Below are 18,969 nucleotides of genomic sequence, written 5' to 3'. Positions count from 1 at the left end.
TAACCTATTTTCCTATTCTGTTTTTGGCCATGTAGTAACTGATTTGTAGTTCTTCTATGTTCTAGATATAAAATTAAGTTTGAGACTGTGGAATTTACTGATCATTTTAGGGAGATTGATATCTTTACAACACTGAATCTTTCAAATTATGATTGCAGTCCATGCTTTCTCTTATTTAGGCCTTGTAAAATTTCTCTAATAAAAATGGGCAGATATGTAGAAAGAGGCTTTGCCCATCTTTCATTAGAGTCTTTGTGACTTTTTCAACGTTTATTTATTTTTGGGACAGAGAGAGACAGAGCATGAACGGGGGAGGGGCAGAGAGAGAGGGAGACACAGAATCGGAAACAGGCTCCAGGCTCTGAGCCATCAGCCCAGAGCCTGACTCGGGGCTCGAACCCACGGACCGCGAGATTGTGACCTGGCTGAAGTCGGATGCTTAACCGACTGCGCCACCCAGGCGCCCCTGTGACTTTTTAATACTATTGTAAATAGTAAATACTATTGTAAATGGTAATACTATTAATGTAGATTGATCCTCCAGTGGAATGTTGATTAACGGTAGTGAGTGCCTGTGTCTTTTTGGTCCAGCCTTTGAGAAATTTCACTAGAAATTATATATTAGTTAATTTTTGTAGATACAATAATCAGGTTAAGGAAGTTTTTCATACTTCTTGAATGCTAAGTTTATTTTTAAAAATATAAATGGCATGAAATTTTAGCAAATATTTTTACACGTATTAAGATGATTATATTTCTTTTTCCTTCAATATGCTTGTCACTGTGGTTAATTATGTTGGGATATTATTGACACCTAACCCAGAATTTGATGTAAGAAATGCAAAGTAGTTATGGTATATAATCAAGTTTTATATATTATTGGATTCTATTTGCTTACACTGTACTCAGGATTTTGCATTTGTGTTCATAAGAGAGCTTGGCCTCTAATTTTATACCTTTTAATGTCCTCATCAGATTTGTTTTCAAAATTATGCTGGCCTCATACAACGAGGTAAGAAGTATTCTCCATTTCTCCATTCTCCAAAATAACATTTTAAAATATTAGTGTTACTTGTACCTTAAAGGTTTGACTAAATCATCACTAAAACTGTATAGGGCTGGTAATGTTTTATAAGAATATTTAAAAATACAAATTCAATTTCTTTAATAGATACAGGACACTTGTGGGTTTTTTTAATCCTGTTTTTATTTTGGCAAATTAACTTTTTTTTGCTTCTTATTTCTCTGTTCCTGACTGAGATCATGTTTTTTCTATCTGAGAATTTCCTTTGGTATTTTTTTTAAAATTTTTAAGCATAGTTCTGCTTTTCTGCTTTTCTTTTTTTTTAAGAATTTTTTTCTGAGCATAGAATTATAGTTTGGCAACTATTTTTATTTAGCACTCAAATGACTGCATTATATTTTCCTCTGGTTGTGATAATTTTTGTTTAAAAGATAGTTGATGGTGTTGTATGTTGATATTTTAAGGTTAATATATCTTTTTTCTCTTTCTCTTTCTGGTTTCAAAATATTATCTGTCTTTGGCTCTCAGAAGCTGGCCCAGGGTACGCCTAGTCACAATTTGCTTTTATTCCTTAATGGTTGGAATTGTAGATTTCTTGGATATCTGAGTTGAAATTTGTCATTGGTCTTGGAAAATCCCAGGTTGCTCTTATATCTTGAAAAATTGCTACAGCTTAATTTTCTGTGTCCTTCTAGGAACGCTGTTATAGATACATTAGTTATTTCATTGATATACGTGTGTGCACCCACACACATACACACACATACTTCTTGGTATATTCAATTTTCCTTTCTGTATTAAAATCTGTATATTTTCTGTTGATCAGAGTTCTCGATACTCACTTATTGAATTTTTAAATACTAGTATTTTAATTTGATGAGTTTATATAAATTCCAATTTTTTGAGAAATTCTCCATATTTTATCTCTCTTCTCCATATATGCCTCCATTTTTCTCTTTAATATCCTTGCCTGATAATTCTAAAAGCTGTTTTATTACCAATGGGTCTGTTTTCATTCTTTTCTATTGACTTTCAGTCATTTAGTCTTTCTCTTGGCATGTTTTGTTAATGTTTTGAGCAATACCAGACATTAAACTAAAAGCATTTTTAAAGCATCTAAATCAGACTACCTTTTCTCTAGGAGGTTTACTCTCTGCTTTGCTAAACAAATAACAAGGAAGCTGGCCACCTTACTCCAATTAAGCACTGACTCGGCTTGAATGTAAGTTGTTACTTTGGTAAGACTTCCAGTCCTGGTCTCCTCCACCTGCTACTAGGTCACAGTCTTTGAGACGTTCTACCTTAGATGCTTGGTCTTTAAAGTGTCCTCTTTCTCCATTGATTTCTGAACTTTTACCTCTTAATTCTTCATAGCTAATCAACTGCTGAAAACTCCATCCACATTGCTCAACCAGGTTTCGTCAGCTAATAAGCCCATCAAAGTTATCCTTCATTTCTGTTACAATGTTTTTTGTTTGTTTGCTTTTATCTCTAGCATTTCTTTTTGATTCCTTCTTATGATTTCCATCTCTCTGTTTACATTGCGCATCTGTTCCTGCATGCTGTCTTCTGTAGCCATTAGAGCCCTTAGCATATGAATCATAATTGTTTTTAAATTCCAGGTCTGATAATTGCAGCATCCCTGTCTGGTCTGGTTCTGATGCTCCTCTGTCTCTTCAAATTGTGGTTTGTTTGCTTGTTCGTTTGTTGCCTTTTGGTATACCTTGTAAATTTTTTCTTGAAAGCTCGATATGGTGTACTTCAGAAAAGGAAATGCTATAAATGGACCTTTAATAATATGGTGGTGAGGTGTGGGGGAGGGGCAGGTTCTACAGTCCTATCTTTAGGGCTCAGTCTTTTAGCCAATCTGTGACTCGGGACTATGAACTTCCCAAGTGTTTCTCGGGTTTTTTACTCCCTGATTAGGTAGGAGAGCATGGCTAGAGTGGGTGGGGCTTAGTAGTTCTCTTCCCCAGATCAGTGAGACTCTGATAATTCCCCAGCAGGTTAGGCTACCCTTAACTAGTTTCCTTGTGGGCAGGCCTTGTTAAGAAGAGTGCTCTGGCATATTTGGAAACGCTTCCTTTTTTACTGTCCCCCTGCCTGAAGCCCAAGGGGATTTTCTCTGATACTCAGGCTCTTGGAGGAAATTCTTGTGGGAACCCTCCTATGGCAGGATTCCCCCGGAGTCTTTAACTCTCAAAATTGTCTGCTCAAAGCTTCCAGCAGTTTGTCAGTTACAGCTCAGGTTTTCCAATCTGCTGCACTGGCTCCCACTCTCAGGTCCTGAATCTGTGCTCCAGGAAGTCCTGACTCCTGACATTTGCCTGTCTCTCTCCAAACTTGGGGGCACTGGCTTGCCTGGGTCCTCCCCTCTCTCACGGACCCAAGAGGCATCGTGGACAGTTCAGTCTGTGCAGCTTTTTACTTGTCACGATGGGCAGTGGTGACTTCCACCCTCCTTCCATGCAGAACCAGAAACTGGAAGTCCTTAGTTTGTATAGGATGCCATCTTGGCTTTCTAGACCGGTCTCTGACTTCAGAATAACTCAATTATCAAACATGGGAAAACTGAAGTGTCTGGCTCTTTTCTTAGTCTCTCTTTTTTTCCGGTAGAACCTGATCCCCAGTACCCTAATTTGTGTTCCTTTTTTGTTATTCTGTCCCTAGGAGACTTGCCAACACTCCGATGTTTTCCAGACTCCTGGGTGCTATGTCTTTCTTTGCGCGTGACTTATACCCTACTCAGACAGGAGGAAAAAAGAAACTGCACAGTGTTGCCACACGTCTCCAAAAGGTTTGCCTTCTTGGGAACTTTGCTCCCTTAAGTCTAGGGCTGCTTCGAATTCGTCCTTTAGTATTTTAAAACGCATACACATACATTTAAGTACATTTCCAAGTGTCTTAGACTTGCTGATCTTCGCTCGAAACATGGAATTGCTAGATCTTTTTATAACTTTGAGAGATGGCTACTTAGATTGTTTCTAACATGCTCATTGACACATGACATTTTTTTCTCAAATTATATGTTCATTGTATCCAGAAAGTTCACCAAGTCTCACTTTCATTATACAGTTCAAAATACTTATAATTTCCATTGTGATTTCTTTTAGACCCAGGTTAATTAGAAGGGTTTGGTGTTTTTTAGGCATTTGAGGATTTTCTAGTGATCCTTTTATTATTGGTTCCTAGTGTAGTTCTACTGTAGTTTATTCTCTTCTCCTTCCCCTTCTTCTTCTATCTAGAGAGAGAATGTCAGTGTAGAGCCTGATCTCCCGAACTGTGAGATCGTGACCTGCGCCAAAATTTTGGTGTTTCAAGCACACTGGGAAAGAATAGATATTCTTCAGTTGTTATTGGTGGCATTCTTTGTCAATTACGTTCAATTTTTTTTTAAATATGTCATCTCATCTTCTATATCTTTATGTTTTGTTTTTATATTTTTGTTCTATTACCAAGAGAAATATGTGAATAGTTTCCACAGATTTGTAGTAGTTTCTATTTCCCTTTTAGTTCTATCAACTTTTTTCTTGACATAGTATGAACGTATGTTAGTATATGCATGCAAATTTTGAATTGATGATTCTGACTGATTGGCCCTATCATCATGGTGGAGTATCTTTCTTCAGCTCTGGTAATTCTATCTGCCTTAAAGTCATCTTTGATGTTAGCATAGCTATACCAACTGGTTTACTGCTGTTTTGTTTAATTCAGTATAGTTCCCATACTTTTGCAATACACTGGGTGCTTTTTTAAGATTTTTTAAATTTAAATTCCAGTCAGTTAACACACAATGTAATACTAGTTTTAGGTATACTATACAGTGATTCAGTGCTTCCATACAACAACACCCAGTACATTTTGCAATGATGTGGGTGGGCCTAGAGAGTACTGTGCTAAGTGAAATAAGTCAGTCAGAGAAAGATAAATCCCATATTAATCTGCTCATCTGTAATTTAAGAATCAAAACAAACAAGTAGAGGAGAAAAAAGAGAAGCAAACCAAAAAACAGACTTAACGATAAAGAACAACATATACTTTTTTTTTTTTTAATTTAAAGTTCGTTTATTTACTTTGAGAGAGAGAACACAAGTGGGGGAGAAACAGAGAGAGAGGGAGAGGGAGAGAATCCCACACAGGCTGCACAGAGCCTGATGCGGGGCTCAAACTCACGAACTGTGAGATCATGACCTGAGCCAAAATCAACAGTCATACTCTTAACTGCCTGGGTCATCCGGGCACCCCAGTACTGTGTGCTTTTTAATTTCAGATGTGTCTTTATAAAACCATCTGTATTGAGATTCTGTTTTTTAATCCAGAGTGATCATATTTTATTTGATTATTTATTTTCCTTAAATTACTAGGGTTATTTATATATTTGGATTTATGTATATTTATTGAACTAGAATTTTTTCTCTTCTTTCTTGCTTATTTTGGATTGATCAAGCTATTTTAAATTTATGTTTCTTCCCTGTGAGACTTTTAGTGGCAGACTTCTTTTTACTCCTTTATTACTCAAGAGACAGAATATGAATCTTTGTCTTAGTAAGATTTGCTATAAAATGAGTACTTTCACTACTACCCTCAAGATGCTAAAATTTTTAAATAATGTGGTATCATAGACTCCCTCCTACCTTTAATTCTATTGTTGCCAAACATTTTAATTTAATTATACATATGATTCCAACAACAAACATTATTATTAGTATTTTGTATATTTAGGTTTTTTATTGTTCTTGGTATTTTCTTACATTTCCATGATTCTGTTCAGGGTAAGAGAGAAAAGCTAGGAAATCAACACAGGAGATAAATCAAAGAAATTGAGAAGGAAGGAAAGAGTATTAAAACCCATTGATTTACTACTACATGTCAGGGATTGTGTACTGTGTTAGTGACAATAAAATTAATCATTCATTTCCTGCATACCATAAGCCAGATACTATCCAAACTCTCTATATCCAGTACATTTTTAAAGCTTTAGAAACACCTGAAATTTGGTTTAGCCCCTTATGTATACATGGAAATAAGGAAAGTTCCCCCTCAGTCGTCATGTATATAGTGTGTCCTTTTATGTGCTAGGAACTGTGTGATGTGCTGGGGATCTAGCAAAGAAGTAAACAGGCAAAATCCTGGTCAGTCTGGAAGCTACCTTCTGGCCTCAGCAGATAGGCAATAATAAGAAACAAGTTGGTATATGAATGTATATGTCAGTATATGCATGAATAGTATATGATGTGAGAAATCATGGTAAGTGCTATGGGAAAAAAAAAAGTATACATTTGGTTTGCTATGTTATATAGGATTGTGACATCACATCAGAGACAAAACTTTGATCGAATTCCTGAAGCAAGGGTTGCCTGGGCGGCTCAGTTGGTTAAGTGTCCAACTCCATCTCAGCTCAGGTCATGATCTCAAGGTTCTTCAGATTGAGCCCCACAGTGGGCTCTGTGCTGACAGTTTGGAGCCTGCTTGGGATTCTTTCTCTCCGTCTCTCTCTGCCCCTCTCCTATTCTCTCTCTCTCTCTCTCAATAAATAAATAAACATCAAAAAAAATTATATTCCTGAAGAAAATATCAAGCTTTAAAAATCAAAAAAAGCTCAGAAAAAGTTAAAAAGTACAAAAATTTGTAAAACTAACAAAATGTTGAATTGGTCTCCTCAATTACAAAGTCTAGGCTTATTTCACTGGTCCATAGAGGTAGGAAGACTAGAGGTAGGATATCCTGGGGCGGGGAGGGGGTCGGAAATCAGGCCAGGAGCTAATTTTAGCCTTTTCCATATTAATATTTTCTAAACCCATCAGTCTAGTTTCCTTATCTCATCTATTCTGCTTCCTTGCTTAATAACAAGGAAAATTATTATTTCTCAAAATCAATATACATAAGATGGCCCAAAAATCTTAATGCAATTCTAAACTTAAACAGATAAATAGATACATCTACCTGCCTATTCATAAAGTCAATCTTTTCACATTCTACATGAAGAAATAGGGATACAGACCTTTTAGATTCAGTCAGGACGCCTGGGTGGCTGAGTCAGTTAAGCATCTGACTTCAGCTTAGGTTATGATCTCAGGGTTCCTGAGTTCAAGCCCTGTGTCGGACTCTGTCCTGACAGTGTGGACCCTGGAGTCTGCTTCAGATTCTGTGTCTCCCTCTTTCTCTGCTCCTTCCCCTGCTCATGCTCTGTCTCTCTCACTCTCTTTCTAAAAATAAATAAACATTAAGAAAATTTTAATTTAGTCAAAATTCACTTAAAAATCTCTCTGTTTTCTTGTAATCAGAGTTGATCAATACCAATTAAAAATGTATATTTTGATGGGGCGCCGGGGTGGCTCAGTCGGTTGAGTGTCCGACTTCGGCTCAGGTCATGATCTCGCGGTCTGTAAGTTTGAGCCCTGCATCGGGCTCTGTGCTGACAGCTCAGAGCCTGGAGCCTCTCTCTCTGCCCCTCCCCTGCTAATGCTCTGTCTCTGTCTCTCTCTCTGTCAAAAATAAACAAAAAAAAAATTTTTAAAAATTCATACTTTGATGACAAAAACCAGTGAACTTTGCTTTTATGTAGGGAAGTGTCAACCAATGAAAGGCCAAACTGCAAGCTGCATAATAAAATATGTGTGTTTATTTGAGGTCTTAGGGATTGCAATCGGGAGACACAGATTCCATCAGTCTTGAAAGTGAGCTCCAGAGAGACACAGGAGGTTAGAAATTTTGAAAAGAAAGCAGGAAATTTGTGGGTGTTGTTTTGAATGAAATGTGATTGGTGTTGGTATAGCTACAGTTAATACTAATCTATATGTGACTGGTTGCTAGGGCTAGTGTTAGGCACAAAGTCCATTTATGTCCATTTCAACGTATAGTGGGCGCCTTGGTTTTTAGCCGTGTTCAGTAAAAATTCTGAGAATTTGAGACAGAAGACATGCATTACCCCTGCTTCCTCAATGTCCTCATGGCTTCATTTTCTATAACCCCTTTGGAAAAGCTTTTTCCATTTTATTCTATTATCAGAAGAAATATAAATTGTGTGTTTTTTTAAAAGTTTTTATTTATTTATTTTGAGAGAGAGAGAGAGAGAGACAGAGAGAGAGAGAAAATACCAAGCAGGCTATGCACAGTCAGTGCAGATCCCAACACAGGGCTCAAACTCTCAAACTGTGAGATCATCACCTGAGTGTAAATCAAGAGATGGACATTTAACCCGTTGAGCCACCCAGGTACCCTTATAAACTGTCTTTTAAAACATCTCCTATTGTTTATATGTTTGTCCTCTATCTCTCCCAAAACATTTTTGGAAAGTTTTGTTGCTGTTGTTGTTGTTGTTGTGTTAAACTCTTGTAAAGTGTTTTACATGGAAAGAATCTCATTGCTGTGGAGAGGCAAGAGAGAGCAGAACTAATGCAAGAAGGTGAATTCCATTGAAGAGCAATAAGGAGAGTAGTCAGATCAAATACAGAACACCCAGTTAGACGTATCAAATAAACAATGAGATGAACAACAAATCAGTCCCAAATATTGCATGGGACACACTTAGGCTAAAAAAGTATTTGTTTTTATCTGAATTTCAAACTTAAAATTCTGGATGTCTATTGGTTGAATATAACAACCCTAGCAGTAAAAACAACTCATAAGATGACCCAGAAACGGAACCAATTTAGCACAAAGAGAACTTAGAGTCAGAAGGAAAGTAGCGTCCCATGAAATGGGCCATCTTCCTACTTTCTGTGGCTTCAAGAGTTTTGAATGCCCAAAAGTAGTAGATGGGATATTGGAGGCTTGGGGAGGAGGGGATGGAGACAATCAAATCTAGCTATTGGGTATGGAGGCAGGAAATTTCACTTGAAATTTGAAGTATTTTTATATAAAAAAAAAATTATAATAACATTCCTTCCCCTGAAAGCAGTATGTTGATTGAGTTTCCTAAGTTTAATTAATTGATTGAGCTTTATTATCTCTCTCTTGTCTTAATCTCTTTTCATAAATACTTCGGAAGATTCTTTCAGCTCTATTTTTGTATTTCATAGAGGCAAATTCACACAGAAGTGCAATATGAACATGACAAATCACTCTTGAATGCCACCTACCTACCTGATCTCCAAAAGATTCCAAATAGAACAGTTTTAATAAGGACCGTTGATCATTATGGTGACTCTTTTAGAATTTAATTATGATATATTTTAATTACATGGCATATTTGAGACAACATCCCATATATTTACCAATTGATATTTTCAAATATAAATAAATATAGATGTATAAAACCATGTTGAAGTTATACACATAGAGTAACATGACTTAATGACATTTGTGAGCAAACTCTTCTGTCTTTGAAACCATATGGTAGAACCATAACGGTGTGTTACGTAGAGATTTCGGGTTAAAAAGTGTTTACTGACATTGCTTGAAGATGTAAGACCAACACGAGGCAATAAGGAAACACAGAAGTAATTTTACAAAATTGTAAGTTTATAGTGATACCTTGTTGAAATGATTCAAGCGTTGACACAGATTACTATGACATGCAGTATTATTTGCTAGTTAACTATTCATTGGATATATTCATTGATTGTGTTTATCACTTAGTCCATTTCACTGAGGACAGCTGAGAAGGGTGATCTGCATCTATAATTAAGCTTAGATTATTCATTTTTCATTTTCCAATGTCATAATGCATTTCTCATTCATATAAAATTTCATCATTTGGGTAAAGTATTTAAATTTTTTCACAACTAACATAAAAATACACAAAATAATAAAAACCAAAGCTATATGGAAGGGACTATAATTATTAGTAACTGTCAAGTAGGCATTAACAAAACATAAACTTGTTTTTACACAGCAATAGAGGTTTCAAGTACACTAAGCTTGTCAGAAATGTTTAAAGGCAGTTTGCATTTATATTCCAGTGCACTGCTTCTAAAGGTCGTTTTTTTCTAAAGAAAAAGACAAAAAGACAAAGAAGATCCGTTTATTCATATATTACCTTCTCATCAAAACCAGGACTGAATTGCCATAAGGGAATATGATATTGGTGACATTTTCTAAGACAGTGATATCTATTTTTACCTAGACCTTTTAAAGTCTCAGACTTAAGAGGTAGAAGAAAAAATAATATCTAACATTTAATATTTTGCCTACCTGTGCTTCTATCACTTCCACAGGAAATAGATTTCAAGACATATATTTGAAATATATCTGAGGAAATATTGAGGAAAGAACTATTTACCAAATGTGGGCAGTTAAGGAACACCAGGAAGGTTGACTGAAGCACATCAGAGCTAGCAAGAGATGCGAGCTGCTAAGACTCAGATCAGAAGAGGCAAGAGGATAAAGCAATTACTAGAACCCGGAAAATGTAACTACAGTAGTAAGAAGGGGCTCTGAGCGAGCAGCTACAGTGTTTAATGGGCTTTGCAGGAGTCTGAGGAATACATACCCCAATCTCAACTTCCTCTTTCCATCACATCTTTTGCAGATGCTTCCCATTGGTCACACCCAGCCCTGGGGTAAAGGAGCTCTTTGATGCAGTCTATATAGTTAACTTCTCAGGAAGCAGAATAGGGTGGGAAGGGTGAGGAAGAGATCTGGATAAGCAAACAAAAATATCCAGCATCACCCACCTCTTTTGCTTTGCAATATCTATTCTTGTTCTTTTTCTGGATGAAAAATTTGTGTACCCATACAATATATTTATTTCATTTTATCATATTTAATCACAGATGATAGCACTACAGATATACTCCCACATAAAATATAAAACTTTGGCCACTGCCATTGCCTTTTGTGAAATCGTTTTTTAAGTTTATTTATTTTTAGAGAGGGGGAGGGGTAGAGAGAGGAGGAGAGAGAGAATCTCAGTCTCTGACAGTGCAGAGCCCTACGTTGAACTTGACACATGAACCTTGAGATCATGACCTGAGCCAAAATCAAGAATCAGAAGCTTAACAGACTGAGCCATCTAGACACTCCAGGCACCCCAGCCACCACCATTTCTTAATAAAAGGAGGAGGGAAAGAAACAATTAATATAAAACTTGCCTTTAACAGTCATATTTCTGAAACTTCCATCTTTCAATATGTGAGAAGTAAGGGAGATGATTCCTTTTCAGAGATACCAAATAAAAGCTGTGCTGTCTACTTAATTGTAAGTTTACAACCTATTCGAAATATGTCAGAACCACCGCTTCCCCTACACCCCAGCGGAGTCCCAAACCCTTAGACACTCCACTTCCTGGTTCTTCTTTGCCTCTAAGTTTTGCGGGCTTATTTTCGTGGACTTTGCAATGAGCATGCACCAAAGAACACAGGGAGGAGGGACTGAAAGCCTCCGTGTCACCTCAGGGGATGTACATTTGTTCCAACCAGACTACTTTTTGCATTACATGGGCATAGGCAATGTCCAGGTAAGGCTGTAACCTCTGTAGCACTCAGCCAATGAGGAACCAGGGGAGGGACTTGCACTCTAGGAGATAAATTGTCTGCTGTAACTGCCCAGAGTGTGTCCATCAGTCAGACACCGGCTCTTGCAAGAATGTTGATTAAAGCCTCCCTTCACTGTGTTCTGCACCCCTCCTCTGATTGGGTCGGTGAGCTTATTTCTCACAATTATCCTTTTAAGGCCCCTCTTACCCTCTGCAATTACCTAAAATAGATAAGATTCTTTGCCAAACGGGGTGGCCAAAACCCCTATCCCTGGGATCGGAATCTTTTCTGGCTCTGTCTTTATTAGACCACTAAAGTGTTCCATTGACTATTACTGAGTACGGGGGCACGAAAAGGTACTAAAAGCCAGTGAATCTTCTGGTTCCAGACATTGTCTTCCTTATCCCATTGTGTAGCAGCCATCAATTTTCTCCTTGATAATGAAGATCAATCACCTCACCAGGAGAGTGACCCTTTTTGTGCATGGCATGAAAAGTACAGAGAGCAATTTCAGTTTCTTATTTAAAGGAGTGTTACTGTGTTTCCTGGCACAAGCATTTCTTCCTTGGACATTACGACTTCTAAAGCCACTAAAATCAAAGTCACAGAGAAAAGAAGCAAAAATTTTTCCCGTGAGCTACTTTGCGTAATAGTAAGAACAGTCTCACCTCTAACCCCTTAGTTTCTACATTCTATGTATCTAGTTTTTTAGTGATGATAACATCATATAGTGGCTTTCGGTTTCTGGCATATGCTACATGATGAATGGATCTTTTCTGATGGTCATCTACACTGAACCCAATTATCTTCAACATAGGTGCCTATACGCAGAAGTCCATTCAGTTACTTATTGCCCAGACTCATCACCAATCTGGCAAATTATGTTCGTGGCAAAGCTTTGATCCACCTTCCAACCCATCAGCTAGCTTAGGTATTTTTCTCAGACAGTCTCTCCTTCCACATGAAGGGGACAAACTGATCCTCGGCCCCAAGTTCTGTCCACTGGGAGGATTTCCCTTTATTGTAACTTTCAGGTCTTCCCTGAGTGGAGCTATAATGCAGCAACCATCCACTTCCAGGTAGTGTCAACACACTGTGCAGGTGTATGCTTTTCCTCTGACATAAGGTGATCACAGGGAACTCCTTGTGCAGCTTCAGTAGTGATAGGAAGGCGAGGCAGTAAAGCAGAAGGAACAGTTACTGTGCCTGTCTGAGGTATCCACTTGTGTAGTGTACTTTCTCCTTCTGGTCTGGCTTTGTTATGTTCTTACACACTTCATCTCCAGTTTTCAGCAGATGTTGGAAAAATATCCCCAATTTTATTATTTGGTGACTTAGATAGTGCCCAAATCATCCTGGGCATTTTAGGTCACATTTTACATGGCACTTTATTATTAGGAGTTTGGATTCTAAGAAACACTCCAGGAGCAGTTTTTCAAATGGCCTCTGAGGTTGGCAGGTGAGACATTTTATAGTAGAAATAGGTAGATTACTTGAGTGAGGGGACTTCCTGATGTTGAACCCATGACAACTTTTATTCCTGGAAAAAGCGAGCATGGCCTTGGTATAAAACTCAGAATCTGAGTCATGGTTTTTGTCTTGAGGTCTGCCAGAGTCTCCATGGCAAGTCCCTGTTTTGTTTTGTTTTTTCTTTGTTTTTGTTGTTGTTTTTCTACTTCAGGGCGTGGCAACTTTCTCTATAAAGGTACAGACAGTGAATATTTAGGCTTCATGGGATATCCAATCTCTGCCTCAACTCTCCCTCTTAGTTGTAGCATGCCAATAAAAGTGGCTTTATGGACATGGAAATTTGGATTTCATGTAATTTTCATGTCATAAAATTTTCTTCTTCTTTTGGTATTTTCAACTATTTGATAAAAAAAAAAAAAAAACTCATCTTAGTTCATAGGCTACACAAAAGCAGATGGGCCAGATTTGGCCTGCAGACTGTGATATGGCAACTCCGGTCTACTGGGTTGTGAGGCCTTAAACAGCAGGCTAGACCTACTGAATACGTTACTCTGGACTCTCAAACTAACAGTTTTATGGGTTACCCTGTAAAAGTATTGAATGAAGTATCATACCAAAATGTGGTGTGAGTTGCCGTTAAAATTCAAAGACACCATGAAGCATGGTGACTCTCCTGGTGATGGGACAACTTACCTCTCACTGAAGAAAGGATATTCTGCTATGATAAAGAACCATAGATTCTGAGAAACTCTACCAATGTGGCAGGCCCCTAACATTTATAGAATTTATCTCCTATTCTCAGGCATACATGAATCCTACTGGGGCTTCTAGAATGTTTACTGCTCTCTGAACACCATGTCTGTCTGGCATAGTATCTTCAATATAAGTGAGTAGCACAAAAGATATTCTGCGATATATCAAGAAGATCAAGGTCCTCTAGACTATAGGATACCAAAGAGCTGAAGAGCTGACGTAGGCCTGTGACAGCACAGTGAATGTATATTGCTGTCTCTGGCACATAAATCCAAATTGCTTCTTGTTGTGCTTGCCTACAGAAAAGAATTTTTTTCATATGCCATTTTATTAGCTGCACAACTGCTGATTTACTTTAGTAATGACAATCTATCTGGAACTACAGCAGTATGGCAGAATTTATTTATCTTCCTTTGTGTAATAGATTATATAAGCAGTCCAGGCTTGATACAGTGGTTAAATAGGGCTAGGAACCCAGGTCTTTCCATGTGTGAATGAAATCTTCTTGGGTGTCAAGTGTTTTTTTCTGCATAATTCACCACCAAGTGTGTATCTTATTTAGCAGGAAGGAATAAAAAAAAAAAGTGAAGGGTATGTCCATTCCTTTTAGTGGGATATATTGGAAAATAAATACATTGCTTCTTTTAATATCTCATTGGCCAAAACATGGTCACCAGGCCAGAACTAGCAACAGAAAGGGAGGCTGGGTAACATATTTTTAGCTGGTTCCCTATGTATCTAATTTATTTTGATATAGAAACTTTTTTTTTTAAAGAATTCCAAGTTCTTGTCCATATAGCCTGGATTCATTCACAGATATGACTAGCTTTAGCATAATAATTAAGTATGTTATTGGATAATAGAATGTTAAAACTAGAGAGAAATTTGATATGATTTAATCCTACACCTTATGCATAAGAATAAAGTGAATCCCAGAAAAAACAGAGAGTTATTTAACACAGCAGAACTACCTCCTGGCAGAACTGGGACTGTATCTCAGTACTCAACTTTATAGTCTCTCCTTTCCACTAGCTCCTGTTGCTTATCATATTACACCTCTATTTTCTTGTGTGGATAAAAACAGGGGTGGTACATAGTCTGGCAACTAGAGTCTAACCCACAGGAACCAACAATCTAACAAGAAAACATGTATGCAAATAAGGATAAAGTGAAACATAATAAAATAAGTGATTCCATAAAATATTAAAACAAAAAGTATTGCTTTCCCATTTGTGAAAGTTAGGATGTTCAAAACATGAGGTATCTTTTGAACCAAGTACATCTTTGTGATAAGACTATATTAATTATAACTTTAAAAATGAATGAAGAATTACCTTTGTTCTCTAAAATATTTCAAAAAGTATTTTACATTGGGCTACATTATACTAGAAACGTAAGCACAAAACTTCAATAAGATAGAATTTGGTGCATCTTGGTGGCTCAGTCAGTTGGGTGACCGACTTCAGTTCACATCATGATCTCATAGTTTGTGGGTTCAAGCCCCATGGGGGGCTCTGTGCTGACAGCTCAGATCCTGGAGCCTGCTTCAGATTCTGTGTCTCCCTCTCTCTTTTCTCCTCCCCCCAACTTTGTGTTCTCTCTGTCTATCAAAAATAAATAACATTAAAAATTTTTTTAAATAAGACAGAATTTAATTTATAGTAACGTATTGAAGACTCATTAGCAACATATTTTTATATTCCTCCAAAAATGCTAATAGAATTTATTTACATGGTTAGCATCCACCATGGTCATGCACTATTGAAAGTACTGAGTCTAAGATGGTGAATGCCACAGAATTTTATCTCCAAGGAACTAAATAGAGTTTAGAGACCTCAATGAGTCAATACACATAAAGTGCATATATCATGCCTGGCATATTGGAAATGCTATAGGAGTGTTGGTATTTCAGTATTGTTTTCAGTACTATTCAGTAGTATATTTTTTCCTCATAATGAATAGTCACATCGATATAATTTTGTTGGTATTTGATTGGCTACTGCTAATCATCAAGACATCCACAATGTTCCTCTGAGTAATGGTTATGTCCACATGTAAATTTTCTTATACAGATAAATATATTCATTCATTGTTCCTTTTTTACTAACTTTCATGTAGTGGTAACTGTAAATATGTTACGGATTCTATATCATGACTTTACAGCAGTTATGTAGGGTAGGGAGTAAATTATAAAATAATAAATTATAAGATATTATAAATACAGTGTATGTGAGATTTATAGAGAAAGGTATGGCGAATTTTCTTTTGGGAATAAAATTCATCATATATTTTTCTGGAATGTGGTGCCTTAAAAGACCAGCAGGTTCTTGCCAGACACATAGGTCAGGAAGAGGAGGAGAGAGGGAGGGTGAGAGCAGAGCTTGTACATTCCACAGAAGGAGGCAACAGTGAGGGAAAGCACAGGGAAGCTCTCAATATTTATGGTGTGGGATACTGTTCTCAACAAGAATGCAAAAGCTGGTTCTTGAAATACCTTGTATGCCAAGGTAGGGAATTTGATTTCTTCTCTAATCACATAGAAACCACTTAATGGGGAATAAAATGACAAGACTTGTCCTTTAGAAAAATTCTATACCTGTATAAGGTAAAGGTTAGAGAGTGGCAAAACTGAGAGCAAGGAAACTCATTATATGACATTATTGAAGTTTAAAAGATGAAAAGTCTATAAGCCAAGATAGTAGGCCCTGGAAAAGATTTTCTTGAACACACATACAGCCACTAAGTCTCAGGTTGAATTTAAGATACATTTTCAGTCACTTAGGAAACAAAATATAAAGTGTAGGATATCTTTAGATAAATTTTGGTGCGTATTTGGATAAAAAGTAAACAAACAAATGCGTACAGGTGCATGTGTGTGTATAAATATAAATTACAACATCTTAAGGAGCCCTCATATATTTTCTTTTCAACTATTGAGGGCATAGAATGTCTTTCGGTTTTGCCACAATAATTTTTGGTATAATGACCTGGCAATATTTGATCTAAAACATATTTCAGCTGATTTTTCTCTAGATTTTCATGATTCATGGCAAAATCATTTCAGGTATACTGTTACTGCCACTGATATTTAATTTAACATATTGTTAATGAATTTATTCTGAATGCTAAATACTTGAGTTTTGGCCATAGAATTGATAAGATATGAAGAGCAGGTCACACTAGCCATCATTGTCATTGACCTTTAATGCTGACTTGAAGAATCTCTCCCTTTGGAGAAAAGAGAGATGTTCAGCCTGAATGCTCATCTGATATTGGTCCTTGTACAGAGACCAGTAACCACTTCGTCAATTACAGTCCACCGAAATACCTATTCTTCATAAATAATAAAAAATTTAGTTTCCAAATTCATGAGAAATGTTCCTACTATCCCTCCCTTGTTTCTAGTTACTTTTTGATTCAATTGTGTAAGACATATATTGAATTATTTGGGGCTCCTGGGTGGCTCAGTCGGTTGAGTGTCTGACTTTGGCTCAGGTCATGATCTCACTATTTGTGGGTTCAAGCCCCATGTCAGGCTCTGGGCTGACAGCTCATAGCCTGGACCCTGCTTTGGGTTCTGTGTCTCTGTCTCTCTTTCTGTCCCTCCCCCGCTCATGCTCTGTCTCTCTCTCTCTCTCTCTCTGCCTCTCAAAAATAAAGAAACATAATTAAAAAAAAGAAATATATTGAATTATCTAATGAAAAATTACATTCTCTGAAATCTAATGTGGAAATTGGGGACCAAGTTTATTTGTAAAACTTTGTTAAAAAATCATTGAGGGGTGCCTGGGTGGCTCAGTCAGTTAAGCCACTTGATCTCAGTTTAGGTCGACCCTTGATCTTGGCTCAGGTCATGATCTCACGGTTGATGAGATCAAGCACTATGCAGAGCCTGCTTGGGATTGTCTCTTCCTCTCTTTTTGCCCGTTCCCCATTCATGCTATCTGTGTGTGTGTGTGTGTGTGTCAAAATAAATAAATAAATAAACTTTTTAAAGAAATAATTGAATATTAAAATAGAACAATGTCATTTTCACCTGGGATAGTCAGGAAGACTTTATTGGATTAGATAAAATTTGAAATAGATTTTGGAGGAAGGAAGGAAATTTTATAGGACACATATTGTGCATAAATCATCTTAGAAACTGAATCAATATCTAATAAACACAAGATGAAATCAGTGGGCAGTATTTAATAAATTATAATTTTATTGTATTAGAGTGTTCAAAAGGGAAAATTTAGATAAAATTGGAAGGGCAGTAGAGATTAGATTATAGAAGCTTTTGAATTGCAGACCTAAGAATTTTAATATTTTTTAGACAACAAGAAGTCTGAGTAGTTTTGTGAGCAAGGAGGCAACATGATTAAAGACGCTTTTTAATATTATACTGGTGGCATTTACGCAGGATAAATTGATAGGAGAAGGAAACAGAGTTTGGCACACCTGTCCAGAATATTTCCAATTTCCACAGATGAAGAGATAAGGCCTAAATGTAACATTTGTAAGAAATAAATTTAAAAATAATTCAAAGTAGTCAAATGATATCATGATTAATGTCTACTGAAAATAAAATAAAGAGTAGGTTTTTAAGTACGGCTTTAAGGTGTTAAAACTGCCAGGCCATAGACTTCATACTTGTGAAAAATGGTAAGAAATGAGAAGATTATTTAAACATATTAGGACTGAGTTAGTCACAAGAAATAAAAGTTAAAATGTTCTTAAGAAATGTATATTTAGAACTCAAATGACTGTTATTGAAGATATGAAGATGAGAAAGTACTATGACATATTTGTTGGGGGAAAAAAAAGTGTGATATGATGGAAAGAGAGAAATAATCAAGAAAGTACACTGTAACTCTGATCATTTTTCCCTCCAGGCTACTAAAGGAGTCTATGTATTCATAATCAACAAAAGGCTTTTGTTTTTGTTTTTGTTTCCAAATTCCTGTCTATCAATTCATACATAGTCATAATGTTCGTAAGTCATGACCCCCAGAAGAAGACAGAAAAAGACAAGTATTCTTAGCAGTTAATGGGGTAAGGTGAGGTGAAGAAATAATCTGAAAAATAAGAAAATTAATTTGAAGTAAATAAATTACTATGTCAACAGGCATAGTCATAAGTGATTTATTCAGGAAAATATAGTGATGTCAAGGAAGATTACAGTAGATTTTCACTACAATAGATTTTCACATTCTTATAAATTTTTGGTTGATTTATTTTAGTAGGAGGTGCCTAAGTATGTTTACTTAGTGATAATTACTAAAAACTAATAAAATAACAAATCCTTTTCCATTCACCTCT

The sequence above is a fragment of the Herpailurus yagouaroundi genome, unplaced genomic scaffold (assembly GCF_014898765.1).
Source record: "Herpailurus yagouaroundi ecotype Mexico unplaced genomic scaffold, PumYag 142, whole genome shotgun sequence".
Lineage (NCBI taxonomy): Eukaryota > Metazoa > Chordata > Mammalia > Carnivora > Felidae > Herpailurus > Herpailurus yagouaroundi.
Note: the sequence above shows the minus strand (reverse complement) of the source record.